At 42.5% G+C, this 23,121-nt stretch overlaps 47 non-coding genes across 47 annotated transcripts; all 47 read left to right on the forward strand.

Annotated features, from left to right (window-relative positions):
- Positions 1-61: 61 nt before the first annotated feature.
- On the forward strand, positions 62-133 carry trnap-agg (transfer RNA proline (anticodon AGG)). Its single transcript has one exon. It is a non-coding gene; the product is annotated as a tRNA-Pro (tRNA).
- Positions 134-408: 275 nt separating this feature from the next.
- Positions 409-480, forward strand: trnap-agg (transfer RNA proline (anticodon AGG)). The gene has a single exon. It is a non-coding gene; the product is annotated as a tRNA-Pro (tRNA).
- A 275-nt stretch (positions 481-755) lies between these two features.
- trnap-agg (transfer RNA proline (anticodon AGG)) lies at positions 756-827 on the forward strand. The gene has a single exon. It is a non-coding gene; the product is annotated as a tRNA-Pro (tRNA).
- Positions 828-1,102: 275 nt separating this feature from the next.
- On the forward strand, positions 1,103-1,174 carry trnap-cgg (transfer RNA proline (anticodon CGG)). The gene has a single exon. It is a non-coding gene; the product is annotated as a tRNA-Pro (tRNA).
- A 275-nt stretch (positions 1,175-1,449) lies between these two features.
- Positions 1,450-1,521, forward strand: trnap-cgg (transfer RNA proline (anticodon CGG)). Its single transcript has one exon. It is a non-coding gene; the product is annotated as a tRNA-Pro (tRNA).
- A 275-nt stretch (positions 1,522-1,796) lies between these two features.
- On the forward strand, positions 1,797-1,868 carry trnap-agg (transfer RNA proline (anticodon AGG)). The gene has a single exon. It is a non-coding gene; the product is annotated as a tRNA-Pro (tRNA).
- A 366-nt stretch (positions 1,869-2,234) lies between these two features.
- trnap-agg (transfer RNA proline (anticodon AGG)) lies at positions 2,235-2,306 on the forward strand. The gene has a single exon. It is a non-coding gene; the product is annotated as a tRNA-Pro (tRNA).
- A 275-nt stretch (positions 2,307-2,581) lies between these two features.
- On the forward strand, positions 2,582-2,653 carry trnap-agg (transfer RNA proline (anticodon AGG)). Its single transcript has one exon. It is a non-coding gene; the product is annotated as a tRNA-Pro (tRNA).
- A 622-nt stretch (positions 2,654-3,275) lies between these two features.
- Positions 3,276-3,347, forward strand: trnap-agg (transfer RNA proline (anticodon AGG)). Its single transcript has one exon. It is a non-coding gene; the product is annotated as a tRNA-Pro (tRNA).
- Positions 3,348-3,798: 451 nt separating this feature from the next.
- trnap-ugg (transfer RNA proline (anticodon UGG)) lies at positions 3,799-3,870 on the forward strand. Its single transcript has one exon. It is a non-coding gene; the product is annotated as a tRNA-Pro (tRNA).
- A 1,297-nt stretch (positions 3,871-5,167) lies between these two features.
- trnap-ugg (transfer RNA proline (anticodon UGG)) lies at positions 5,168-5,239 on the forward strand. Its single transcript has one exon. It is a non-coding gene; the product is annotated as a tRNA-Pro (tRNA).
- Positions 5,240-6,134: 895 nt separating this feature from the next.
- On the forward strand, positions 6,135-6,206 carry trnap-cgg (transfer RNA proline (anticodon CGG)). Its single transcript has one exon. It is a non-coding gene; the product is annotated as a tRNA-Pro (tRNA).
- Positions 6,207-6,669: 463 nt separating this feature from the next.
- Positions 6,670-6,741, forward strand: trnap-cgg (transfer RNA proline (anticodon CGG)). Its single transcript has one exon. It is a non-coding gene; the product is annotated as a tRNA-Pro (tRNA).
- Positions 6,742-7,204: 463 nt separating this feature from the next.
- trnap-agg (transfer RNA proline (anticodon AGG)) lies at positions 7,205-7,276 on the forward strand. Its single transcript has one exon. It is a non-coding gene; the product is annotated as a tRNA-Pro (tRNA).
- A 275-nt stretch (positions 7,277-7,551) lies between these two features.
- On the forward strand, positions 7,552-7,623 carry trnap-agg (transfer RNA proline (anticodon AGG)). The gene has a single exon. It is a non-coding gene; the product is annotated as a tRNA-Pro (tRNA).
- Positions 7,624-7,899: 276 nt separating this feature from the next.
- trnap-agg (transfer RNA proline (anticodon AGG)) lies at positions 7,900-7,971 on the forward strand. The gene has a single exon. It is a non-coding gene; the product is annotated as a tRNA-Pro (tRNA).
- Positions 7,972-8,246: 275 nt separating this feature from the next.
- trnap-agg (transfer RNA proline (anticodon AGG)) lies at positions 8,247-8,318 on the forward strand. The gene has a single exon. It is a non-coding gene; the product is annotated as a tRNA-Pro (tRNA).
- Positions 8,319-8,593: 275 nt separating this feature from the next.
- trnap-ugg (transfer RNA proline (anticodon UGG)) lies at positions 8,594-8,665 on the forward strand. Its single transcript has one exon. It is a non-coding gene; the product is annotated as a tRNA-Pro (tRNA).
- Positions 8,666-9,267: 602 nt separating this feature from the next.
- On the forward strand, positions 9,268-9,339 carry trnap-ugg (transfer RNA proline (anticodon UGG)). Its single transcript has one exon. It is a non-coding gene; the product is annotated as a tRNA-Pro (tRNA).
- Positions 9,340-10,230: 891 nt separating this feature from the next.
- Positions 10,231-10,302, forward strand: trnap-cgg (transfer RNA proline (anticodon CGG)). The gene has a single exon. It is a non-coding gene; the product is annotated as a tRNA-Pro (tRNA).
- Positions 10,303-10,765: 463 nt separating this feature from the next.
- Positions 10,766-10,837, forward strand: trnap-cgg (transfer RNA proline (anticodon CGG)). The gene has a single exon. It is a non-coding gene; the product is annotated as a tRNA-Pro (tRNA).
- A 463-nt stretch (positions 10,838-11,300) lies between these two features.
- Positions 11,301-11,372, forward strand: trnap-agg (transfer RNA proline (anticodon AGG)). The gene has a single exon. It is a non-coding gene; the product is annotated as a tRNA-Pro (tRNA).
- A 275-nt stretch (positions 11,373-11,647) lies between these two features.
- On the forward strand, positions 11,648-11,719 carry trnap-agg (transfer RNA proline (anticodon AGG)). The gene has a single exon. It is a non-coding gene; the product is annotated as a tRNA-Pro (tRNA).
- Positions 11,720-11,995: 276 nt separating this feature from the next.
- Positions 11,996-12,067, forward strand: trnap-agg (transfer RNA proline (anticodon AGG)). Its single transcript has one exon. It is a non-coding gene; the product is annotated as a tRNA-Pro (tRNA).
- A 275-nt stretch (positions 12,068-12,342) lies between these two features.
- trnap-agg (transfer RNA proline (anticodon AGG)) lies at positions 12,343-12,414 on the forward strand. The gene has a single exon. It is a non-coding gene; the product is annotated as a tRNA-Pro (tRNA).
- Positions 12,415-12,689: 275 nt separating this feature from the next.
- trnap-agg (transfer RNA proline (anticodon AGG)) lies at positions 12,690-12,761 on the forward strand. Its single transcript has one exon. It is a non-coding gene; the product is annotated as a tRNA-Pro (tRNA).
- A 463-nt stretch (positions 12,762-13,224) lies between these two features.
- trnap-agg (transfer RNA proline (anticodon AGG)) lies at positions 13,225-13,296 on the forward strand. Its single transcript has one exon. It is a non-coding gene; the product is annotated as a tRNA-Pro (tRNA).
- Positions 13,297-13,571: 275 nt separating this feature from the next.
- On the forward strand, positions 13,572-13,643 carry trnap-ugg (transfer RNA proline (anticodon UGG)). Its single transcript has one exon. It is a non-coding gene; the product is annotated as a tRNA-Pro (tRNA).
- Positions 13,644-14,264: 621 nt separating this feature from the next.
- On the forward strand, positions 14,265-14,336 carry trnap-cgg (transfer RNA proline (anticodon CGG)). Its single transcript has one exon. It is a non-coding gene; the product is annotated as a tRNA-Pro (tRNA).
- A 275-nt stretch (positions 14,337-14,611) lies between these two features.
- Positions 14,612-14,683, forward strand: trnap-agg (transfer RNA proline (anticodon AGG)). The gene has a single exon. It is a non-coding gene; the product is annotated as a tRNA-Pro (tRNA).
- A 275-nt stretch (positions 14,684-14,958) lies between these two features.
- On the forward strand, positions 14,959-15,030 carry trnap-agg (transfer RNA proline (anticodon AGG)). Its single transcript has one exon. It is a non-coding gene; the product is annotated as a tRNA-Pro (tRNA).
- A 275-nt stretch (positions 15,031-15,305) lies between these two features.
- trnap-cgg (transfer RNA proline (anticodon CGG)) lies at positions 15,306-15,377 on the forward strand. The gene has a single exon. It is a non-coding gene; the product is annotated as a tRNA-Pro (tRNA).
- Positions 15,378-15,743: 366 nt separating this feature from the next.
- trnap-agg (transfer RNA proline (anticodon AGG)) lies at positions 15,744-15,815 on the forward strand. Its single transcript has one exon. It is a non-coding gene; the product is annotated as a tRNA-Pro (tRNA).
- A 275-nt stretch (positions 15,816-16,090) lies between these two features.
- trnap-cgg (transfer RNA proline (anticodon CGG)) lies at positions 16,091-16,162 on the forward strand. The gene has a single exon. It is a non-coding gene; the product is annotated as a tRNA-Pro (tRNA).
- Positions 16,163-17,123: 961 nt separating this feature from the next.
- trnap-ugg (transfer RNA proline (anticodon UGG)) lies at positions 17,124-17,195 on the forward strand. The gene has a single exon. It is a non-coding gene; the product is annotated as a tRNA-Pro (tRNA).
- Positions 17,196-18,162: 967 nt separating this feature from the next.
- trnap-agg (transfer RNA proline (anticodon AGG)) lies at positions 18,163-18,234 on the forward strand. The gene has a single exon. It is a non-coding gene; the product is annotated as a tRNA-Pro (tRNA).
- A 275-nt stretch (positions 18,235-18,509) lies between these two features.
- On the forward strand, positions 18,510-18,581 carry trnap-agg (transfer RNA proline (anticodon AGG)). The gene has a single exon. It is a non-coding gene; the product is annotated as a tRNA-Pro (tRNA).
- Positions 18,582-18,850: 269 nt separating this feature from the next.
- trnap-agg (transfer RNA proline (anticodon AGG)) lies at positions 18,851-18,922 on the forward strand. Its single transcript has one exon. It is a non-coding gene; the product is annotated as a tRNA-Pro (tRNA).
- A 275-nt stretch (positions 18,923-19,197) lies between these two features.
- trnap-cgg (transfer RNA proline (anticodon CGG)) lies at positions 19,198-19,269 on the forward strand. Its single transcript has one exon. It is a non-coding gene; the product is annotated as a tRNA-Pro (tRNA).
- A 967-nt stretch (positions 19,270-20,236) lies between these two features.
- Positions 20,237-20,308, forward strand: trnap-agg (transfer RNA proline (anticodon AGG)). The gene has a single exon. It is a non-coding gene; the product is annotated as a tRNA-Pro (tRNA).
- A 275-nt stretch (positions 20,309-20,583) lies between these two features.
- On the forward strand, positions 20,584-20,655 carry trnap-agg (transfer RNA proline (anticodon AGG)). Its single transcript has one exon. It is a non-coding gene; the product is annotated as a tRNA-Pro (tRNA).
- A 269-nt stretch (positions 20,656-20,924) lies between these two features.
- trnap-ugg (transfer RNA proline (anticodon UGG)) lies at positions 20,925-20,996 on the forward strand. The gene has a single exon. It is a non-coding gene; the product is annotated as a tRNA-Pro (tRNA).
- A 275-nt stretch (positions 20,997-21,271) lies between these two features.
- On the forward strand, positions 21,272-21,343 carry trnap-cgg (transfer RNA proline (anticodon CGG)). Its single transcript has one exon. It is a non-coding gene; the product is annotated as a tRNA-Pro (tRNA).
- Positions 21,344-21,618: 275 nt separating this feature from the next.
- trnap-agg (transfer RNA proline (anticodon AGG)) lies at positions 21,619-21,690 on the forward strand. The gene has a single exon. It is a non-coding gene; the product is annotated as a tRNA-Pro (tRNA).
- A 275-nt stretch (positions 21,691-21,965) lies between these two features.
- Positions 21,966-22,037, forward strand: trnap-ugg (transfer RNA proline (anticodon UGG)). The gene has a single exon. It is a non-coding gene; the product is annotated as a tRNA-Pro (tRNA).
- A 366-nt stretch (positions 22,038-22,403) lies between these two features.
- trnap-agg (transfer RNA proline (anticodon AGG)) lies at positions 22,404-22,475 on the forward strand. Its single transcript has one exon. It is a non-coding gene; the product is annotated as a tRNA-Pro (tRNA).
- A 275-nt stretch (positions 22,476-22,750) lies between these two features.
- Positions 22,751-22,822, forward strand: trnap-agg (transfer RNA proline (anticodon AGG)). Its single transcript has one exon. It is a non-coding gene; the product is annotated as a tRNA-Pro (tRNA).
- Positions 22,823-23,121: the final 299 nt, after the last annotated feature.

The following is a 23,121-nucleotide window of genomic DNA, read 5'->3' on the forward strand; positions in this document are numbered from 1 at the left end:
CTTGGTCAACATCCAACAGCGATTGCCGAACTCGATTTTTTGGGTAAGGTTTTGTTTACGTGGCTCGTTGGTCTAGGGGTATGATTCTCGCTTAGGGTGCGAGAGGTCCCGGGTTCAAATCCCGGACGAGCCCTTTGCCACATAGACTCCAAACTGTACCTGAAGGTGGACTGTCCATCTAAGCTATACTTAATTGATCTAGGACTAGAATTGGCTGAATATCTATCGATCAATGTAGACTCCCCAATGGTTATCTCTAAAAAGAGACTGGGTACAGTATACCTATCTTATAGTATACCTTTTTTAGTGATTGTACAGAAATGAAAGGCCAGGATGTCTTACTCCAACTTAGTCAACATCCAACAGCGATTGCCGAACTCGATTTTTTCGGTAAGGGTTTGTTTACGTGGCTCGTTGGTCTAGGGGTATGATTCTCGCTTAGGGTGCGAGAGGTCCCGGGTTCAAATCCCGGACGAGCCCTTTTCCACATAGGCTCCAAACTGTACCTGAATATGGACTATCCATCTAAGCTTTACTTAATTGATCTAGGACTAGAATTGGCTGAACATCTATTGATCAATGTAGACTCCCCAATGGTTATCTCTTAAAAGAGACTGAGTACAGTATACCTATTTTATAGTATACCTTTTTTAGTGATTGTACAGAAATGAAAGGCCAGGATGTCTTACTCCAACTTGGTCAACATCCAACAGCGATTGCCGAACTCGATTTTTTGGGTAAGGTTTTGTGTACGTGGCTCGTTGGTCTAGGGGTATGATTCTCGCTTAGGGTGCGAGAGGTCCCGGGTTCAAATCCCGGACGAGCCCTTTGCCACACAGACTCCAAACTGTACCTGAAGGTGGACTGTCCATCTAAGCTATACTTAATTGATCTTGGACTAGAATTGGCTGAATATCTATCGATCAATGTAGACTCCCCAAAGGTTATCTCTAAAAAGAGACTGGGTACAGTATACCTATCTTATAGTATACCTATTTTAGTGATTGTACAGAAATGAAAGGCCAGGATGTCTTACTCCAACTTGGTCAACATCCAACAGCGATTGCCGAACTCGATTTTTTGGGTAGGGTTTTGTTTACGTGGCTCGTTGGTCTAGGGGTATGATTCTCGCTTCGGGTGCGAGAGGTCCCAGGTTCAAATCCCGGACGAGCCCTTTGCCACATAGACTCCAAACTGTACCTGAAGGTGGACTGTCCATCTAAGCTATACTTAATTGATCTTGGACTAGAATTGCCTGAACATCTTTTGATCAATGTAGACTCCCCAAAGGTTATCTCTAAAAAGAGACTGGGTACAGTATACCTATCTTATAGTATACCCTTTTTAGTGATTGTACAGAAATGAAAGGCCAGGATGTCTTACTCCAACTTGGTCAACATCCAACAGCGATTGCCGAACTCGATTTTTTGGGTAAGGTTTTGTGTACGTGGCTCATTGGTCTAGGGGTATGATTCTCGCTTCGGGTGCGAGAGGTCCCGGGTTCAAATCCCGGACGGGCCCTTTGCCACATAGACTCCAAACTGTACCTGAAGGTGGACTGTCCATCTAAGCTATACTTAATTGATCTTGGACTAGAATTGGCTGAATATCTATCGATCAATGTAGACTCCCCAATGGTTATCTCTAAAAAGAGACTGGGTAAAGTATACCTATCTTATAGTATACCTTTTTTAGTGATTGTACAGAAATGAAAGGCCAGGATGTCTTACTCCAACTTGGTCAACATCCAACAGCGATTGCCGAACTCGATTTTTTGGGTAAGGTTTTGTGTACGTGGCTCGTTGGTCTAGGGGTATGATTCTCGCTTAGGGTGCGAGAGGTCCCGGGTTCAAATCCCGGACGAGCCCTTTGCCACATAGGCTCCAAACTGTACCTGAAGATGGACTATCCATCTAAACAATACTTGATTTATCTAGGACTTGAATTGGGTGAAATTCTCTCAATCAATGTAGACCCCAATGGTTATCTCTAAAAAGAGACTGACAGAAAAATATAAAATCAATCAAACGAAGTCAACCTGTTTAGAGATATACAATGCAAATGTCAATGTACAGCGTTTAATGTTGCCAACATTGTGAGCAGGAGACTTTGGGTATAGTATAACCTTTTTAGTGATTGTACAGAAATGAAAGGCCAGGATGTCTCACTCCAACTTGGTCAACATCCAACAGCGATTGCCGAACTCGATTTTTTGGGTAAGGTTTTGTTTACGTGGCTCGTTGGTCTAGGGGTATGATTCTCGCTTAGGGTGCGAGAGGTCCCGGGTTCAAATCCCGGACGAGCCCTTTGCCACATAGACTCCAAACTGTACCTGAAGGTGGACTGTCCATCTAAGCTATACTTAATTGATCTTGGACTAGAATTGGCTGAATATCTATCGATCAATGTAGACTCCCCAATGGTTATCTCTTAAAAGAGACTGAGTACAGTATACCTATTTTATAGTATACCTTTTTTAGTGATTGTACAGAAATGAAAGGCCAAGATGTCTTACTCCAACTTTGTCAACATCCAACAGCAATTGCCGAACTGGATTTTTTGGGTAACGTTTTGTTTACGTGGCTCGTTGGTCTAGGGGTATGATTCTCGCTTAGGGTGCGAGAGGTCCCGGGTTAAAATCCCGGACGAGCCCTTTGCCACATAGGCTCCAAACTGTGCCTGAAGATGGATTATCCATCTAAACAATACTTGATTTATCTAGGACTAGAATTGGGTGAATATCTATCGATCAATGTAGAATCCCCAATGGTTATCTCTTAAAAGAGACTGAGTACAGTATACCTATTTTATAGTATACCTTTTTTAGTGATTGTACAGAAATGAAAGGCCAGGATGTCTCAATCCAACTTGGTCAACATCCAACAGCGATTGCCGAACTCGATTTTTTGGGTAAGGTTTTGTTTACGTGGCTCGTTGGTCTAGGGGTATGATTCTCGCTTAGGGTGCGAGAGGTCCTGGGTTCAAATCCCGGAAGAGCCCTTTGCCACATAGACTCCAAACTGTACCTGAAGATGGACTATCCATCTAAGCTATACTTAATTGATCTAGGACTAGAATTGGCTGAACATCTATCGATCAGTGTAGACTCCCCAATGGTTATCCCTTAAAAGAGACTGAGTACAGTATACCTATTTTATAGTATACCTTTTTTAGTGATTGTACAGAAATGAAAGGCCAGGATGTCTTACTCCAACTTGGTCAACATCCAACAGCGAATGCCGAACTCGATTTTTTGGGTAAGCTTTTGTTTACGTGGCTCGTTGGTCTAGGGGTATGATTCTCGCTTAGGGTGCGAGAGGTCCCGGGTTAAAATCCCGGACGAGCCCTTTGCCACATATGCTCCAAACTGTGCCTGAAGATGGATTATCCATCTAAACAATACTTGATTTATCTAGGACTAGAATTGGGTGAATATCTATCGATCAATGTAGAATCCCCAATGGTTATCTCTTAAAAGAGACTCGGGTGCGAGAGGTCCCGGGTTCAAATCCCGGACGAGCCCTTTGCCACATAGACTCCAAACTGTACCTGAAGGTGGACTGTCCATCTAAGCTATGCTTAATTGATCTTGGACTAGAATTGGCTGAATATCTATCGATCAATGTAGACTCCCCAATGGTAATTTCTAAAAAGAGACTGGGTACAGTTTACCTATTTTATAGTATACCTTTTTTAGTGATTGTACAGAAATGAAAGGCCAGGATGTCTTACTCCAACTTGGTCAACATCCAACAGCTTTTGTCGAACTCGATTTTTTCGGAAAGGTTTAGTTTGCGTGGCTCGTTGGTCTAGGGGTATGATTCTCGCTTTGGGTGCGAGAGGTCCCGGGTTCAAATCCCGGACGAGCCCTTTGCCACATAGGCTCCAAACTGTACCTGAAGATGGACTGTCCATCTAAACATTACTTGATTTATCTAGGACTAGAATTGGGTGAAATTCTCTCAATCAATGTAGACCCCAATGGTTATCTCTAAAAAGAGACTGACAGAAAAATATAAAATCAATCAAACTAAGTCAACCTGTTTAGAGATATACAATGCAAATATCAATGTTCAGCGTTTAATGTTGCCGACATTGTGAGCAGGAGACTTTGGGTATAGTATAACCTTTTTAGTGATTGTACAGAAATTAAAGGCCAGGATGTCTTACCCCAACTTGGTCAACATCCAACAGCGATTGCCAAACTCGATGCTTTCGTAAAGGTTCCTTTCACGTGGACTCTCCATCTTAGTTATACTTAATTGACCTAGGACTAGAATTGGGCTACATTCAATAGTTAAATGTAGACTCCCCAATGGTTATCTGAAAGGAGAGTTACATAAAAATCTCAACCAAATTTAGTCAGCCTTTTTAGAGATAAACAATGGAGAGATCAATATAGAGGGTTTAATGTTGACAACATTGTGAGCAGGATACTATAGGTATAGTATACCTATTTTAGTGATTGTACAGAAATAAAAGGCCAGGATGTCTTACTCCAACTTGGTCAACATCCAACAGCGATTGCCGAACTCGATTTTTTCGGAAAGGTTTAGTTTGCGCCCTTTGCCACATAGAATCCAAACTGTACCTGAAGGTGGACTGTCCATCTAAGCTATACTTAATTGATCTTGGACTAGAATTGGCTGAATATCTATCGATCAATGTAGACTCCCCAATGGTTATCTCTAAAAAGAGACTGGGTACAGTATACCTATCTTATAGTATACCTTTTTTAGTGATTGTACAGAAATTAAAGGCCAGGATGTCTTACCCCAACTTGGTCAACATCCAACAGCGATTGCCTAACTCGATGCTTTCGTAAAGGTTCCTTTCACGTGGACTCTCCATCTTGGCTATACTTAATTTACCTAGGACTAGAATTGGGCTACATTCAATAGTTAAATGTAGACTCCCCAATGGTTATCTGAAAGGAGAGTTACATAAAAATCTCAACCAAATTTAGTCAGTCTTTTTAGAGATAAACAATGGAGAGATCAATATAGAGGGTTTAATGTTGACAACATTGTGAGCAGGATACTATAGGTATAGTATACCTATTTTAGTGATTGTACAGAAATGAAAGTCCAGGATGTCTTACTCCAACTTGGTCAAAATCCAACAGCGTTTGCCGAACTCGATTTTTTCGGACAGGTTTAGTTTGTGTGGCTCGTTGGTCTAGGGGTATGATTCTCGCTTTGGGTGCGAGAGGTCCCGGGTTCAAATCCCGGACGAGCCCTTTGCCTCATAGACTCCAAACAGTACCTGAAGGTGGACTGTTCATCTAAGCTATACTTAATTGATCTAGGACTAGAATTGGGTGAAATTCTCTCAATCAATGTAGACCCCAATGGTTATCTCTTAAAAGAGACTGACAGAAAAATATAAAATCAATCAAACTAAGTCAACCTGTTTAGAGATATACAATCCAAATATCAATGTACAGCGTTTAATGTTGCCAACATTGTGAGCAGGAGACTTTGGGTATAGTATAACCTTTTTAGTGATTGTACAGAAATGAAAGGCCAGGATGTCTTACTCCAACTTGGTCAACATCCAACAGCGATTGCCAAACTCGATGCTTTCGTAAAGGTTCCTTTCACGTGGACTCTCCATCTTAGCTATAATTAATTGACCTAGGACTAGAATTGGGCTACATTCAATAGTTAAATGTAGACTCCCCAATGGTTATCTGAAAGGAGAGTTACATAAAAATCTCAACCAAATTTAGTCAGCCTTTTTAGAGATAAACAATGGAGAGATCAATATAGAGGGTTTAATGTTGACAACATTGTGAGCAGGATACTATAGGTATAGTATACCTATTTTAGTGATTGTACAGAAATGAAAGGCCAGGATGTCTTACTCCAACTTGGTCAACATCCAACAGCTTTTGTCGAACTCGATTTTTTCGGAAAGGTTTAGTTTGCGTGGCTCGTTGGTCTAGGGGTATGATTCTCGCTTTGGGTGTACAGCGTTTAATGTTGCCAACATTGTGAGCAGGAGACTTTGGGTATAGTATAACCTTTTTAGTGATTGTGCAGAAATGAAAGGCCAGGATGTCTTACTCCAACTTGGTCAACATCCAACAGCGATTGCCGAACTCGATTTTTTGGGTAGGGTTTTGTTTACGTGGCTCGTTGGTCTAGGGGTATGATTCTCGCTTCGGGTGCGAGAGGTCCCAGGTTCAAATCCCGGACGAGCCCTTTGCCACATAGACTCCAAACTGTACCTGAAGGTGGACTGTCCATCTAAGCTATACTTAATTGATCTTGGACTAGAATTGGCTGAATATCTATCGATCAATGTAGACTCCCCAATGGTTATCTCTAAAAAGAGACTGGGCACAGTATACCTATCTTATAGTATACCTTTTTTAGTGATTGTACAGAAATGAAAGGCCAGGATGTCTTACTCCAACTTGGTCAACATCCAACAGCAATTGCCGAACTCCCCAAGACTCCCCTAGAATTGGCTGAACAGCTATCGATCAATGTAGACTCCCCAATGGTTATCTCTAAAAAGAGACTGGGTACAGTATACCTATCTTATAGTATACCTTTTTTAGTGATTGTACAGAAATGAAAGGCCAGGATGTCTTACTCCAACTTGGTCAACATCCAACAGCAATTGCCGAACTCGATTTTTTGGGTAGGGTTTTGTTTACGTGGCTCGTTGGTCTAGGGGTATGATTCTCGCTTCGGGTGCGAGAGGTCCCAGGTTCAAATCCCGGACGAGCCCTTTGCCACATAGACTCCAAACTGTACCTGAAGGTGGACTGTCCATCTAAGCTATACTTAATTGATCTTGGACTAGAATTGGCTGAATATCTATCGATCAATGTAGACTCCCCAATGGTTATCTCTAAAAAGAGACTGGGCACAGTATACCTATCTTATAGTATACCTTTTTTAGTGATTGTACAGAAATGAAAGGCCAGGATGTCTTACTCCAACTTGGTCAACATCCAACAGCAATTGCCGAACTCCCCAAGACTCCCCTAGAATTGGCTGAACAGCTATCGATCAATGTAGACTCCCCAATGGTTATCTCTAAAAAGAGACTGGGTACAGTATACCTATCTTATAGTATACCTTTTTTAGTGATTGTACAGAAATGAAAGGCCAGGATGTCTTACTCCAACTTGGTCAACATCCAACAGCGATTGCCGAACTCGATGTTTTGGTTAAGGTTTGGTGTACGTGGCTCGTTGGTCTAGGGGTATGATTCTCGCTTAGGGTGCGAGAGGTCCCGGGTTCAAATCCCGGACGAGCCCTTTGCCACACAGACTCCAAACTGTACCTGAAGATGGACTGTCCATCTAAGCTATACTTAATTGATCTTGGACTAGATTTGCCTGAACATCTTTTGATCAATGTAGACTCCCCAAAGGTTATCTCTAAAAAGAGACTGGGTACAGTATACCTATCTTATAGTATACCTATTTTAGTGATTGTACAGAAATGAAAGGCCAGGATGTCTTACTCCAACTTGGTCAACATCCAACAGCGATTGCCGAACTCGATTTTTTGGGTAAGGTTTTGTGTACGTGGCTCGTTGGTCTAGGGGTATGATTCTCGCTTAGGGTGCGAGAGGTCCCGGGTTCAAATCCCGGACGAGCCCTTTGCCACACAGACTCCAAACTGTACCTGAAGGTGGACTGTCCATCTAAGCTATACTTAATTGATCTTGGACTAGAATTGGCTGAATATCTATCGATCAATGATGACTCCCCAATGGTTATCTCTAAAAAGAGACTGGGTACAGTATACCTATCTTATAGTATACCTTTTTTTAGTGATTGTACAGAAATGAAAGGCCAGGATGTCTTACTCCAACTTAGTCAACATCCAACAGCGATTGCCGAACTCGATTTTTTCGGTAAGGGTTTGTTTACGTGGCTCGTTGGTCTAGGGGTATGATTCTCGCTTAGGGTGCGAGAGGTCCCGGGTTCAAATCCCGGACGAGCCCTTTTCCACATAGGCTCCAAACTGTACCTGAAGATGGACTATCCATCTAAGCTATACTTAATTGATCTAGGACTAGAATTGGCTGAACATCTATTGATCAATGTAGACTCCCCAATGGTTATCTCTTAAAAGAGACTGAGTACAGTATACCTATTTTATAGTATACCTTTTTTAGTGATTGTACAGAAATGAAAGGCCAGGATGTCTTACTCCAACTTGGTCAACATCCAACAGCGATTGCCGAACTCGATTTTTTGGGTAAGGTTTGGTGTACGTGGCTCGTTGGTCTAGGGGTATGATTCTCGCTTAGGGTGCGAGAGGTCCCGGGTTCAAATCCCGGACGAGCCCTTTGCCACACAGACTCCAAACTGTACCTGAAGATGGACTGTCCATCTAAGCTATACTTAATTGATCTTGGACTAGATTTGCCTGAACATCTTTTGATCAATGTAGACTCCCCAAAGGTTATCTCTAAAAAGAGACTGGGTACAGTATACCTATCTTATAGTATACCTATTTTAGTGATTGTACAGAAATGAAAGGCCAGGATGTCTTACTCCAACTTGGTCAACATCCAACAGCGATTGCCGAACTCGATTTTTTGGGTAAGGTTTTGTGTACGTGGCTCGTTGGTCTAGGGGTATGATTCTCGCTTTGGGTGCGAGAGGTCCCGGGTTCAAATCCCGGACGAGCCCTTTGCCACATAGAATCCAAACTGTACCTGAAGGTGGACTGTCCATCTAAGCTATACTTAATTGATCTTGGACTAGAATTGGCTGAATATCTATCGATCAATGTAGACTCCCCAATGGTTATCTCTAAAAAGAGACTGGGTACAGTATACCTATCTTATAGTATACCTTTTTTAGTGATTGTACAGAAATTAAAGGCCAGGATGTCTTACCCCAACTTGGTCAACATCCAACAGCGATTGCCTAACTCGATGCTTTCGTAAAGGTTCCTTTCACGTGGACTCTCCATCTTGGCTATACTTAATTTACCTAGGACTAGAATTGGGCTACATTCAATAGTTAAATGTAGACTCCCCAATGGTTATCTGAAAGGAGAGTTACATAAAAATCTCAACCAAATTTAGTCAGTCTTTTTAGAGATAAACAATGGAGAGATCAATATAGAGGGTTTAATGTTGACAACATTGTGAGCAGGATACTATAGGTATAGTATACCTATTTTAGTGATTGTACAGAAATGAAAGTCCAGGATGTCTTACTCCAACTTGGTCAAAATCCAACAGCGTTTGCCGAACTCGATTTTTTCGGACAGGTTTAGTTTGTGTGGCTCGTTGGTCTAGGGGTATGATTCTCGCTTTGGGTGCGAGAGGTCCCGGGTTCAAATCCCGGACGAGCCCTTTGCCTCATAGACTCCAAACAGTACCTGAAGGTGGACTGTTCATCGAAGCTATACTTAATTGATCTAGGACTAGAATTGGGTGAAATTCTGTCAATCAATGTAGACCCCAATGGTTATCTCTTAAAAGAGACTGACAGAAAAATATAAAATCAAACTAAGTCAACCTGTTTAGAGATATACAATGCAAATATCAATGTACAGCGTTTAATGTTGCCAACATTGTGAGCAGGAGACTTTGGGTATAGTATAACCTTTTTAGTGATTGTACAGAAATGAAAGGCCAGGATGTCTTACTCCAACTTGGTCAACATCCAACAGCGATTGCCAAACTCGATGCTTTCGTAAAGGTTCCTTTCACGTGGACTCTCCATCTTAGCTATACTTAATTGACCTAGGACTAGAATTGGGCTACATTCAATAGTTAAATGTAGACTCCCCAATGGTTATCTGAAAGGAGAGTTACATAAAAATCTCAACCAAATTTAGTCAGCCTTTTTAGAGATAAACAATGGAGAGATCAATATAGAGGGTTTAATGTTGACAACATTGTGAGCAGGATACTATAGGTATAGTATACCTATTTTAGTGATTGTACAGAAATGAAAGGCCAGGATGTCTTACTCCAACTTGGTCAACATCCAACAGCTTTTGTCGAACTCGATTTTTTCGGAAAGGTTTAGTTTGCGTGGCTCGTTGGTCTAGGGGTATGATTCTCGCTTTGGGTGTACAGCGTTTAATGTTGCCAACATTGTGAGCAGGAGACTTTGGGTATAGTATAACCTTTTTAGTGATTGTGCAGAAATGAAAGGCCAGGATGTCTTACTCCAACTTGGTCAACATCCAACAGCGATTGCCGAACTCGATTTTTTGGGTAGGGTTTTGTTTACGTGGCTCGTTGGTCTAGGGGTATGATTCTCGCTTCGGGTGCGAGAGGTCCCAGGTTCAAATCCCGGACGAGCCCTTTGCCACATAGACTCCAAACTGTACCTGAAGGTGGACTGTCCATCTAAGCTATACTTAATTGATCTTGGACTAGAATTGGCTGAATATCTATCGATCAATGTAGACTCCCCAATGGTTATCTCTAAAAAGAGACTGGGCACAGTATACCTATCTTATAGTATACCTTTTTTAGTGATTGTACAGAAATGAAAGGCCAGGATGTCTTACTCCAACTTGGTCAACATCCAACAGCAATTGCCGAACTCCCCAAGACTCCCCTAGAATTGGCTGAACAGCTATCGATCAATGTAGACTCCCCAATGGTTATCTCTAAAAAGAGACTGGGTACAGTATACCTATCTTATAGTATACCTTTTTTAGTGATTGTACAGAAATGAAAGGCCAGGATGTCTTACTCCAACTTGGTCAACATCCAACAGCGATTGCCGAACTCGATTTTTTGGGTAGGGTTTTGTTTACGTGGCTCGTTGGTCTAGGGGTATGATTCTCGCTTCGGGTGCGAGAGGTCCCAGGTTCAAATCCCGGACGAGCCCTTTGCCACATAGACTCCAAACTGTACCTGAAGGTGGACTGTCCATCTAAGCTATACTTAATTGATCTTGGACTAGAATTGGCTGAATATCTATCGATCAATGTAGACTCCCCAATGGTTATCTCTAAAAAGAGACTGGGCACAGTATACCTATCTTATAGTATACCTTTTTTAGTGATTGTACAGAAATGAAAGGCCAGGATGTCTTACTCCAACTTGGTCAACATCCAACAGCAATTGCCGAACTCCCCAAGACTCCCCTAGAATTGGCTGAACAGCTATCGATCAATGTAGACTCCCCAATGGTTATCTCTAAAAAGAGACTGGGTACAGTATACCTATCTTATAGTATACCTTTTTTAGTGATTGTACAGAAATGAAAGGCCAGGATGTCTTACTCCAACTTGGTCAACATCCAACAGCGATTGCCGAACTCGATGTTTTGGTTAAGGTTTGGTGTACGTGGCTCGTTGGTCTAGGGGTATGATTCTCGCTTAGGGTGCGAGAGGTCCCGGGTTCAAATCCCGGACGAGCCCTTTGCCACACAGACTCCAAACTGTACCTGAAGGTGGACTGTCCATCTAAGCTATACTTAATTGATCTTGGACTAGATTTGCCTGAACATCTTTTGATCAATGTAGACTCCCCAAAGGTTATCTCTAAAAAGAGACTGGGTACAGTATACCTATCTTATAGTATACCTATTTTAGTGATTGTACAGAAATGAAAAGCCAGGATGTCTTACTCCAACTTGGTCAACATCCAACAGCGATTGCCGAACTCGATTTTTTGGGTAAGGTTTTGTGTACGTGGCTCGTTGGTCTAGGGGTATGATTCTCGCTTAGGGTGCGAGAGGTCCCGGGTTCAAATCCCGGACGAGCCCTTTGCCACACAGACTCCAAACTGTACCTGAAGGTGGACTGTCCATCTAAGCTATACTTAATTGATCTTGGACTAGAATTGGCTGAATATCTATCGATCAATGTAGACTCCCCAATGGTTATCTCTAAAAAGAGACTGGGTACAGTATACCTATCTTATAGTATACCTTTTTTTAGTGATTGTACAGAAATGAAAGGCCAGGATGTCTTACTCCAACTTAGTCAACATCCAACAGCGATTGCCGAACTCGATTTTTTCGGTAAGGGTTTGTTTACGTGGCTCGTTGGTCTAGGGGTATGATTCTCGCTTAGGGTGCGAGAGGTCCCGGGTTCAAATCCCGGACGAGCCCTTTTCCACATAGGCTCCAAACTGTACCTGAAGATGGACTATCCATCTAAGCTATACTTAATTGATCTAGGACTAGAATTGGCTGAACATCTATTGATCAATGTAGACTCCCCAATGGTTATCTCTTAAAAGAGACTGAGTACAGTATACCTATTTTATAGTATACCTTTTTTAGTGATTGTACAGAAATGAAAGGCCAGGATGTCTTACTCCAACTTAGTCAACATCCAACAGCGATTGCCGAACTCGATTTTTTGGGTAAGGTTTTGTGTACGTGGCTCGTTGGTCTAGGGGTATGATTCTCGCTTAGGGTGCGAGAGGTCCCGGGTTCAAATCCCGGACGAGCCCTTTGCCACACAGACTCCAAACTGTACCTGAAGATGGACTGTCCATCTAAGCTATACTTAATTGATCTTGGACTAGAATTGCCTGAACATCTTTTGATCAATGTAGACTCCCCAAAGGTTATCTCTAAAAAGAGACTGGGTACAGTATACCTATCTTATAGTATACCTATTTTAGTGATTGTACAGAAATGAAAGGCCAGGATGTCTTACTCCAACTTGGTCAACATCCAACAGCGATTGCCGAACTCGATTTTTTGGGTAGGGTTTTGTTTACGTGGCTCGTTGGTCTAGGGGTATGATTCTCGCTTAGGGTGCGAGAGATCCCGGGTTCAAATCCCGGACGAGCCCTTTGCCACATAGACTCCAAACTGTACCTGAATGTGGACTGTCTATCTAAGCTATACTTAATTGATCTTGGACTAGAATTGGCTGAATATCTATCAATCAATGTAGACTCCCCAATGGTTATCTCTAAAAAGAGACTGGGCACAGTATACCTATCTTATAGTATACCTTTTTTAGTGATTGTACAGAAATGAAAGGCCAGGATGTCTTACTCCAACTTGGTCAACATCCAACAGCAATTGCCGAACTCCCCAAGACTCCCCTAGAATTGGCTGAATATCTATCGATCAATGTAGACTCCCCAATGGTTATCTCTAAAAAGAGACTTGGTACAGTATACCTATCTTATAGTTTACCTTTTTTAGTGATTGTACAGAAATGAAAGGCCAGGATGTCTTACTCCAACTTGGTCAACATCCAACAGCGATTGCCGAACTCGATTTTTTGGGTAAGGTTTTGATTACGTGGCTCGTTGGTCTAGGAGTATGATTCTCGCTTAGGGTGCGAGAGGTCCTGGGTTCAAATCCCAGACGAGCCCTTTGCCACATAGACTCCAAACTGTACCTGAAGGTGGACTGTCAATCTAAGCTATACTTAATTGATCTAGGACTAGAATTGGCTGAACAGCTATCGATCAATGTAGACTCCCCAATGGTTATCTCTTAAAAGAGACTGAGTACAGTATACCTATTTTATAGTATACCTTTTTTAGTGATTGAACAGAAATGAAAGGCCAGGATGTCTTACTCCAACTTGGTCAACATCCAACAGCGTTTGCCGAACTCGATTTTTTCGGAAAGGTTTAGTTTGCGTGGCTCGTTGGTCTAGGGGTATGATTCTCGCTTTGGGTGAGAGAGGTCCCGGGTTCAAATCCCGGACGAGCCCTTTGCCACATAGACTCCAAACTGTACCTGAAGGTGGACTGTCCATCTAAGCTATACTTAATTGATCTTGGACTAGAATTGGCTGAATATCTATCGATCAATGTAGACTCCCCAATGGTTATCTCTAAAAAGAGACTGGGTACAGTATACCTATTTTATAGTATACCTTTTTTAGTGATTTTACAGAAATGAAAGGCCAGGATGTCTTACTCCAACTTGGTCAACATCCAACAGCGATTGCCGAACTCAATTTTTTGGGTAAGGTTTTGTTTACGTGGCTCGTTGGTCTAGGGTTTGATTCTCGCTTAGGGTGCGAGAGGTCCCGGGTTCAAATCCCGGACGAGCCCTTTGCCACATAGACTCCAAACTGTACCTGAAGGTGGACTGTCCATCTAAGCTATACTTAATTGATCTAGGACTAGAATTGGCTGAACAGCTATTGATCAATGTAGACTCCCCAATGGTTATCTCTAAAAAGAGACTGGGTACAGTATACCTATCTTATAGTATACCTTTTTTAGTGATTGTACAGAAATGAAAGGCCAGGATGTCTTACTCCAACTTGGTCAACATCCAACAGCGATTGCCGAACTCGATTTTTTGGGTAGGGTTTTGTTTACGTGGCTCGTTGGTCTAGGGGTATGATTCTCGCTTCGGGTGCGAGAGGTCCCGGGTTCAAATCCCGGACGAGCCCTTTGCCACATAGACTCCAAACTGTACCTGAAGGTGGACTGTCCATCTAAGCTATACTTAATTGATCTTGGACTAGAATTGGCTGAATATCTATCGATCAATGTAGACTCCCCAATGGTTATCTCTAAAAAGAGACTGGGTACAGTATACCTATCTTATAGTATACCTTTTTTAGTGATTGTACAGAAATGAAAGGCCAGGATGTCTTACTCCAACTTAGTCAACATCCAACAGCGATTGCCGAACTCGATTTTTTGGGTAAGGTTTTGTGTACGTGGCTCGTTGGTCTAGGGGTATGATTCTCGCTTAGGGTGCGAGAGGTCCCGGGTTCAAATCCCGGACGAGCCCTTTGCCACACAGACTCCAAACTGTACCTGAAGGTGGACTGTCCATCTAAGCTATACTTAATTGATCTTGGACTAGAATTGGCTGAATATCTATCGATCAATGTAGACTCCCCAAAGGTTATCTCTAAAAAGAGACTGGGTACAGTATACCTATCTTATAGTATACCTATTTTAGTGATTGTACAGAAATGAAAGGCCAGGATGTCTTACTCCAACTTGGTCAACATCCAACAGCGATTGCCGAACTCGATTTTTTGGGTAGGCTTTTGTTTACGTGGCTCGTTGGTCTAGGGGTATGATTCTCGCTTAGGGTGCGAGACGTCCCGGGTTAAAATCCCGGACGAGCCCTTTGCCACATAGACTCCAAACTGTACCTGAAGGTGGACTGTCCATCTAAGCTATACTTAATTGATCTTGGACTAGAATTGCCTGAACATCTTTTGATCAATGTAGACTCCCCAAAGGTTATCTCTAAAAAGAGACTGGGTACAGTATACCTATCTTATAGTATACCTATTTTAGTGATTGTACAGAAATGAAAGGCCAGGATGTCTTACTCCAACTTGGTCAACATCCAACAGCGATTGCCGAACTCGATTTTTTGGGTAAGGTTTTGTGTACGTGGCTCGTTGGTCTAGGGGTATGATTCTCGCTTCGGGTGCGAGAGGTCCCGGGTTCAAATCCCGGACGGGCCCTTTGCCACATAGACTCCAAACTGTACCTGAAGATGGACTATCCATCTAAACAATACTTGATTTATCTAGGACTAGAATTGGGTGAAATTCTCTCAATCAATGTAGACCCCAATGGTTATCTCTAAAAAGAGACTGACAGAAAAATATAAAATCAATCAAACGAAGTCAACCTGTTTAGAGATATACAATGCAAATGTCAATGTACAGAGTTTAATGTTGCCAACATTGTGAGCAGGAGACTTTGGGTATAGTATAACCTTTTTAGTGATTGTACAGAAATGAAAGGCCAGGATGTCTTACTCCAACTTGGTCAACATCCAACAGCGATTGCCGAACTCGATTTTTTGGGTAAGGTTTTGTGTACGTGGCTCGTTGGTCTAGGGGTATGATTCTCGCTTAGGGTGCGAGAGGTCCTGGGTTCAAATCCCAGACGAGCCCTTTGCCACATAGACTCCAAACTGTACCTGAAGGTGGACTGTCAATCTAAGCTATACTTAATTGATCTAGGACTAGAATTGGCTGAACAGCTATCGATCAATGTAGACTCCCCAATGGTTATCTCTAAAAAGAGACTGGGTACAGTATACCTATCTTATAGTATACCTTTTTTAGTGATTGTACAGAAATGAAAGGCCAGGATGTCTTACTCCAACTTAGTCAACATCCAACAGCGATTGCCGAACTCGATTTTTTTGGTAAGGGTTTGTTTACGTGGCTCGTTGGTCTAGGGGTATGATTCTCGCTTCGGGTGCGAGAGGTCCCGGGTTCAAATCCCGGACGAGCCCTTTGCCACATAGACTCCAAACTGTACCTGAAGGTGGACTGTCCATCTAAGCTATACTTAATTGATCTTGGACTAGAATTGGCTGAATATCTATCGATCAATGTAGACTCCCCAATGGTTATCTCTAAAAAGAGACTGGGTATAGTATACCTATTTTATAGTATACCTTTTTTAGTGATTTTACAGAAATGAAAGGCCAGGATGTCTTACTCCAACTTGGTCAACATCCAACAGCGATTGCCGAACTCAATTTTTTGGGTAAGGTTTTGTTTACGTGGCTCGTTGGTCTAGGGTTTGATTCTCGCTTAGGGTGCGAGAGGTCCCGGGTTCAAATCCCGGACGAGCCCTTTGCCACATAGACTCCAAACTGTACCTGAAGGTGGACTGTCCATCTAAGCTATACTTAATTGATCTAGGACTAGTATTGGCTGAACAGCTATTGATCAATGTAGACTCCCCAATGGTTATCTCTAAAAAGAGACTGGGTACAGTATACCTATCTTATAGTATACCTTTTTTAGTGATTGTACAGAAATGAAAGGCCAGGATGTCTTACTCCAACTTGGTCAACATCCAACAGCGATTGCCGAACTCAATTTTTTGGGTAAGGTTTTGTTTACGTGGCTCGTTGGTCTAGGGTTTGATTCTCGCTTAGGGTGCGAGAGGTCCCGGGTTCAAATCCCGGACGAGCCCTTTGCCACATAGACTCCAAACTGTACCTGAAGGTTGACTGTCAATCTAAGCTATACTTAATTGATCTAGAATTGGCTGAACAGCTATCGATCAATGTAGACTCCCCAATGGTTATCTCTTAAAAGAGACTGAGTACAGTATACCTATTTTATAGTATACCTTTTTTAGTGATTGAACAGAAATGAAAGGCCAGGATGTCTTACTCCAACTTGGTCAACATCCAACAGCGTTTGCCGAACTCGATTTTTTCGGAAAGGTTTAGTTTGCGTGGCTCGTTGGTCTAGGGGTATGATTCTCGCTTTGGGTGAGAGAGGTCCCGGGTTCAAATCCCGGACGAGCCCTTTGCCACATAGACTCCAAACTGTACCTGAAGGTGGACTGTCCATCTAAGCTATACTTAATTGATCTTGGACTAGAATTGGCTGAATATCTATCGATCAATGTAGACTCCCCAATGGTTATCTCTAAAAAGAGACTGGGTATAGTATACCTATTTTATAGTATACCTTTTTTAGTGATTTTACAGAAATGAAAGGCCAGGATGTCTTACTCCAACTTGGTCAACATCCAACAGCGATTGCCGAACTCAATTTTTTGGGTAAGGTTTTGTTTACGTGGCTCGTTGGTCTAGGGTTTGATTCTCGCTTAGGGTGCGAGAGGTCCCGGGTTCAAATCCCGGACGAGCCCTTTGCCACATAGACTCCAAACTGTACCTGAAGGTGGACTGTCCATCTAAGCTATACTTAATTGATCTAGGACTAGTATTGGCTGAACAGCTATTGATCAATGTAGACTCCCCAATGGTTATCTCTAAAAAGAGACTGGGTACAGTATACCTATCTTATAGTATACCTTTTTTAGTGATTGTACAGAAATGAAAGGCCAGGATGTCTTACTCCAACTTGGTCAACATCCAACAGCGATTGCCGAACTCAATTTTTTGGGTAAGGTTTTGTTTACGTGGCTCGTTGGTCTAGGGTTTGATTCTCGCTTAGGGTGCGAGAGGTCCCGGGTTCAAATCCCGGACGAGCCCTTTGCCACATAGACTCCAAACTGTACCTGAAGGTGGACTGTCCATCTAAGCTATACTTAATTGATCTAGGACTAGTATTGGCTGAACAGCTATTGATCAATGTAGACTCCCCAATGGTTATCTCTAAAAAGAGACTGGGTACAGTATACCTATCTTATAGTATACCTTTTTTAGTGATTGTACAGAAATGAAAGGCCAGGATGTCTTACTCCAACTTGGTCAACATCCAACAGCGATTGCCGAACTCGATTTTTTGGGTAAGGTTTTGTGTACGTGGCTCGTTGGTCTAGGGGTATGATTCTCGCTTAGGGTGCGAGAGGTCCCGGGTTCAAATCCCGGACGAGCCCTTTGCCACATAGACTCCAAACTGTACCTGAAGGTGGACTATCCATCTAAGCTATACTTAATTGATCTTGGACTAGAATTGGCTGAATATCTATCAATCAATGTAGACTCCCCAATGGTTATCTCTAAAAAGAGACTGGGTACAGTATACCTATCTTATAGTATACCTTTTTTAGTGATTGTACAGAAATGAAAGGCCAGGATGTCTTACTCCAACTTGGTCAACATCCAACAGCGTTTGCCGAACTCGATTTTTTGGGTAAGGTTTTGATTACGTGGCTCGTTGGTCTAGGAGTATGATTCTCGCTTAGGGTGCGAGAGGTCCTGGGTTCAAATCCCAGACGAGCCCTTTGCCACATAGACTCCAAACTGTACCTGAAGGTGGACTGTCAATCTAAGCTATACTTAATTGATCTAGAATTGGCTGAACAGCTATCGATCAATGTAGACTCCCCAATGGTTATCTCTTAAAAGAGACTGAGTACAGTATACCTATTTTATAGTATACCTTTTTTAGTGATTGAACAGAAATGAAAGGCCAGGATGTCTTACTCCAACTTGGTCAACATCCAACAGCGATTGCCGAACTCGATTTTTTCGGAAAGGTTTAGTTTGCGTGGCTCGTTGGTCTAGGGGTATGATTCTCGCTTAGGGTGCGAGAGGTCCTGGGTTCAAATCCCAGACGAGCCCTTTGCCACATAGACTCCAAACTGTACCTGAAGGTGGACTGTCAATCTAAGCTATACTTAATTGATCTAGGACTAGAATTGGCTGAACAGCTATCGATCAATGTAGACTCCCCAATGGTTATCTCTAAAAAGAGACTGGGTACAGTATACCTATCTTATAGTATACCTATTTTAGTGATTGTACAGAAATGAAAGGCCAGTATGTCTTACTCCAACTTGGTCAACATCCAACAGCGATTGCCGAACTCGATTTTTTGGGTAGGGTTTTGTTTACGTGGCTCGTTGGTCTAGGGGTATGATTCTCGCTTCGGGTGCGAGAGGTCCCGGGTTCAAATCCCGGACGAGCCCTTTGCCACATAGACTCCAAACTGTACCTGAAGGTGGACTGTCCATCTAAGCTATACTTAATTGATCTTGGACTAGAATTGGCTGAATATCTATCGATCAATGTAGACTCCCCAATGGTTATCTCTAAAAAGAGACTGGGTATAGTATACCTATTTTATAGTATACCTTTTTTAGTGATTTTACAGAAATGAAAGGCCAGGATGTCTTACTCCAACTTGGTCAACATCCAACAGCGATTGCCGAACTCAATTTTTTGGGTAAGGTTTTGTTTACGTGGCTCGTTGGTCTAGGGTTTGATTCTCGCTTAGGGTGCGAGAGGTCCCGGGTTCAAATCCCGGTCGAGCCCTTTGCCACATAGACTCCAAACTGTACCTGAAGGTGGACTGTCCATCTAAGCTATACTTAATTGATCTAGGACTAGTATTGGCTGAACAGCTATTGATCAATGTAGACTCCCCAATGGTTATCTCTAAAAAGAGACTGGGTACAGTATACCTATCTTATAGTATACCTTTTTTAGTGATTGTACAGAAATGAAAGGCCAGGATGTCTTACTCCAACTTGGTCAACATCCAACAGCGATTGCCGAACTCGATTTTTTGGGTAAGGTTTTGTTTACGTGGCTCGTTGGTCTAGGGTTTGATTCTCGCTTAGGGTGCGAGAGGTCCCGGGTTCAAATCCCGGACGAGCCCTTTGCCACATAGACTCCAAACTGTACCTGAAGGTGGACTGTCCATCTAAGCTATACTTAATTGATCTAGGACTAGTATTGGCTGAACAGCTATTGATCAATGTAGACTCCCCAATGGTTATCTCTAAAAAGAGACTGGGTACAGTATACCTATCTTATAGTATACCTTTTTTAGTGATTGTACAGAAATGAAAGGCCAGGATGTCTTACTCCAACTTGGTCAACATCCAACAGCGATTGCCGAACTCGATTTTTTGGGTAAGGTTTTGTGTACGTGGCTCGTTGGTCTAGGGGTATGATTCTCGCTTAGGGTGCGAGAGGTCCCGGGTTCAAATCCCGGACGAGCCCTTTGCCACATAGACTCCAAACTGTACCTGAAGGTGGACTATCCATCTAAGCTATACTTAATTGATCTTGGACTAGAATTGGCTGAATATCTATCAATCAATGTAGACTCCCCAATGGTTATCTCTAAAAAGAGACTGGGTACAGTATACCTATCTTATAGTATACCTTTTTTAGTGATTGTACAGAAATGAAAGGCCAGGATGTCTTACTCCAACTTGGTCAACATCCAACAGCGTTTGCCGAACTCGATTTTTTGGGTAAGGTTTTGATTACGTGGCTCGTTGGTCTAGGAGTATGATTCTCGCTTAGGGTGCGAGAGGTCCTGGGTTCAAATCCCAGACGAGCCCTTTGCCACATAGACTCCAAACTGTACCTGAAGGTGGACTGTCAATCTAAGCTATACTTAATTGATCTAGAATTGGCTGAACAGCTATCGATCAATGTAGACTCCCCAATGGTTATCTCTTAAAAGAGACTGAGTACAGTATACCTATTTTATAGTATACCTTTTTTAGTGATTGAACAGAAATGAAAGGCCAGGATGTCTTACTCCAACTTGGTCAACATCCAACAGCGTTTGCCGAACTCGATTTTTTCGGAAAGGTTTAGTTTGCGTGGCTCGTTGGTCTAGGGGTATGATTCTCGCTTTGGGTGCGAGAGGTCCCGGGTTCAAATCCCGGACGAGCCCTTTGCCACATAGACTCCAAACTGTACCTGAAGATGGACTGTCCATCTAAGCTATACTTAATTGATCTTGGACTAGAATTGGCTGAATATCTATCGATCAATGTAGACTCCCCAATGGTTATCTCTAAAAAGAGACTGGGTACAGTATACCTATTTTATAGTATACCTTTTTTAGTGATTTTACAGAAATGAAAGGCCAGGATGTCTTACTCCAACTTGGTCAACATCCAACAGCGATTGCCGAACTCAATTTTTTGGGTAAGGTTTTGTTTACGTGGCTCGTTGGTCTAGGGGTATGATTCTCGCTTCGGGTGCGAGAGGTCCCGGGTTCAAATCCCGGACGAGCCCTTTGCCACATAGACTCCAAACTGTACCTGAAGGTGGACTATCCATCTAAGCTATACTTAATTGATCTAGGACTAGAATTGGCTGAACATCTATCGATCAGTGTAGACTCCCCAATGGTTATCTCTTAAAAGAGACTGAGTACAGTATACCTATTTTATAGTATACCTTTTTTAGTGATTGTACAGAAATGAAAGGCCAGGATGTCTCACTCCAACTTGGTCAACATCCAACAGCGATTGCCGAACTCGATTTTTTGGGTAAGGTTTTGTTTACGTGGCTCGTTGGTCTAGGGGTATGATTCTCGCTTAGGGTGCGAGAGGTCCCGGGTTCAAATCCCGGACTAGCCCTTTGCCACATAGACTCCAAACTGCACCTGAAGGTGGACTGTCCATCTAAGCTATACTTAATTGATCTAGGACTAGAATTGGCTGAACAGCTATTGATCAATGTAGACTCCCCAATGGTTATCTCTAAAAAGAGACTGGGTACAGTATACCTATCTTATAGTATACCTATTTTAGTGATTGTACAGAAATGAAAGGCCAGGATGTCTTACTCCAACTTGGTCAACATCCAACAGCGTTTGCCGAACTCGATTTTTTCGGAAAGGTTTAGTTTGCGTGGCTCGTTGGTCTAGGGGTATGATTCTCGCTTTGGGTGCGAGAGGTCCCGGGTTCAAATCCCGGACGAGCCCTTTGCCACATAGACTCCAAACTGTACCTGAAGATGGACTATCCATCTAAACAATACTTGATTTATCTAGGACTAGAATTGGGTGAAATTCTCTCAATCAATGTAGACCCCAATGGTTATCTCTAAAAAGAGACTGACAGAAAAATATAAAATCAATCAAACGAAGTCAACCTGTTTAGAGATATACAATGCAAATGTCAATGTACAGAGTTTAATGTTGCCAACATTGTGAGCAGGAGACTTTGGGTATAGTATAACCTTTTTAGTGATTGTACAGAAATGAAAGGCCAGGATGTCTTACTCCAACTTGGTCAACATCCAACAGCGATTGCCGAACTCGATTTTTTGGGTAAGGTTTTGTGTACGTGGCTCGTTGGTCTAGGGGTATGATTCTCGCTTAGGGTGCGAGAGGTCCTGGGTTCAAATCCCAGACGAGCCCTTTGCCACATAGACTCCAAACTGTACCTGAAGGTGGACTGTCAATCTAAGCTATACTTAATTGATCTAGGACTAGAATTGGCTGAACAGCTATCGATCAATGTAGACTCCCCAATGGTTATCTCTAAAAAGAGACTGGGTACAGTATACCTATCTTATAGTATACCTTTTTTAGTGATTGTACAGAAATGAAAGGCCAGGATGTCTTACTCCAACTTAGTCAACATCCAACAGCGATTGCCGAACTCGATTTTTTTGGTAAGGTTTTGTGTACGTGGCTCGTTGGTCTAGGGGTATGATTCTCGCTTAGGGTGCGAGGGGTCCCGGGTTCAAATCCCGGACGAGCCCTTTGCCACATAGACTCCAAACTGTACCTGAAGGTGGACTATCCATCTAAGCTATACTTAATTGATCTTGGACTAGAATTGGCTGAATATCTATCAATCAATGTAGACTCCCCAATGGTTATCTCTAAAAAGAGACTGGGTACAGTATACCTATCTTATAGTATACCTTTTTTAGTGATTGTACAGAAATGAAAGGCCAGGATGTCTTACTCCAACTTGGTAAACATCCAACAGCAATTGCCGAACTCCCCAAGACTCCCCTAGAATTGGCTGAATATCTATCGATCAATGTAGACTCCC

The sequence above is a fragment of the Limanda limanda genome, chromosome 16 (assembly GCF_963576545.1).
Source record: "Limanda limanda chromosome 16, fLimLim1.1, whole genome shotgun sequence".
Lineage (NCBI taxonomy): Eukaryota > Metazoa > Chordata > Actinopteri > Pleuronectiformes > Pleuronectidae > Limanda > Limanda limanda.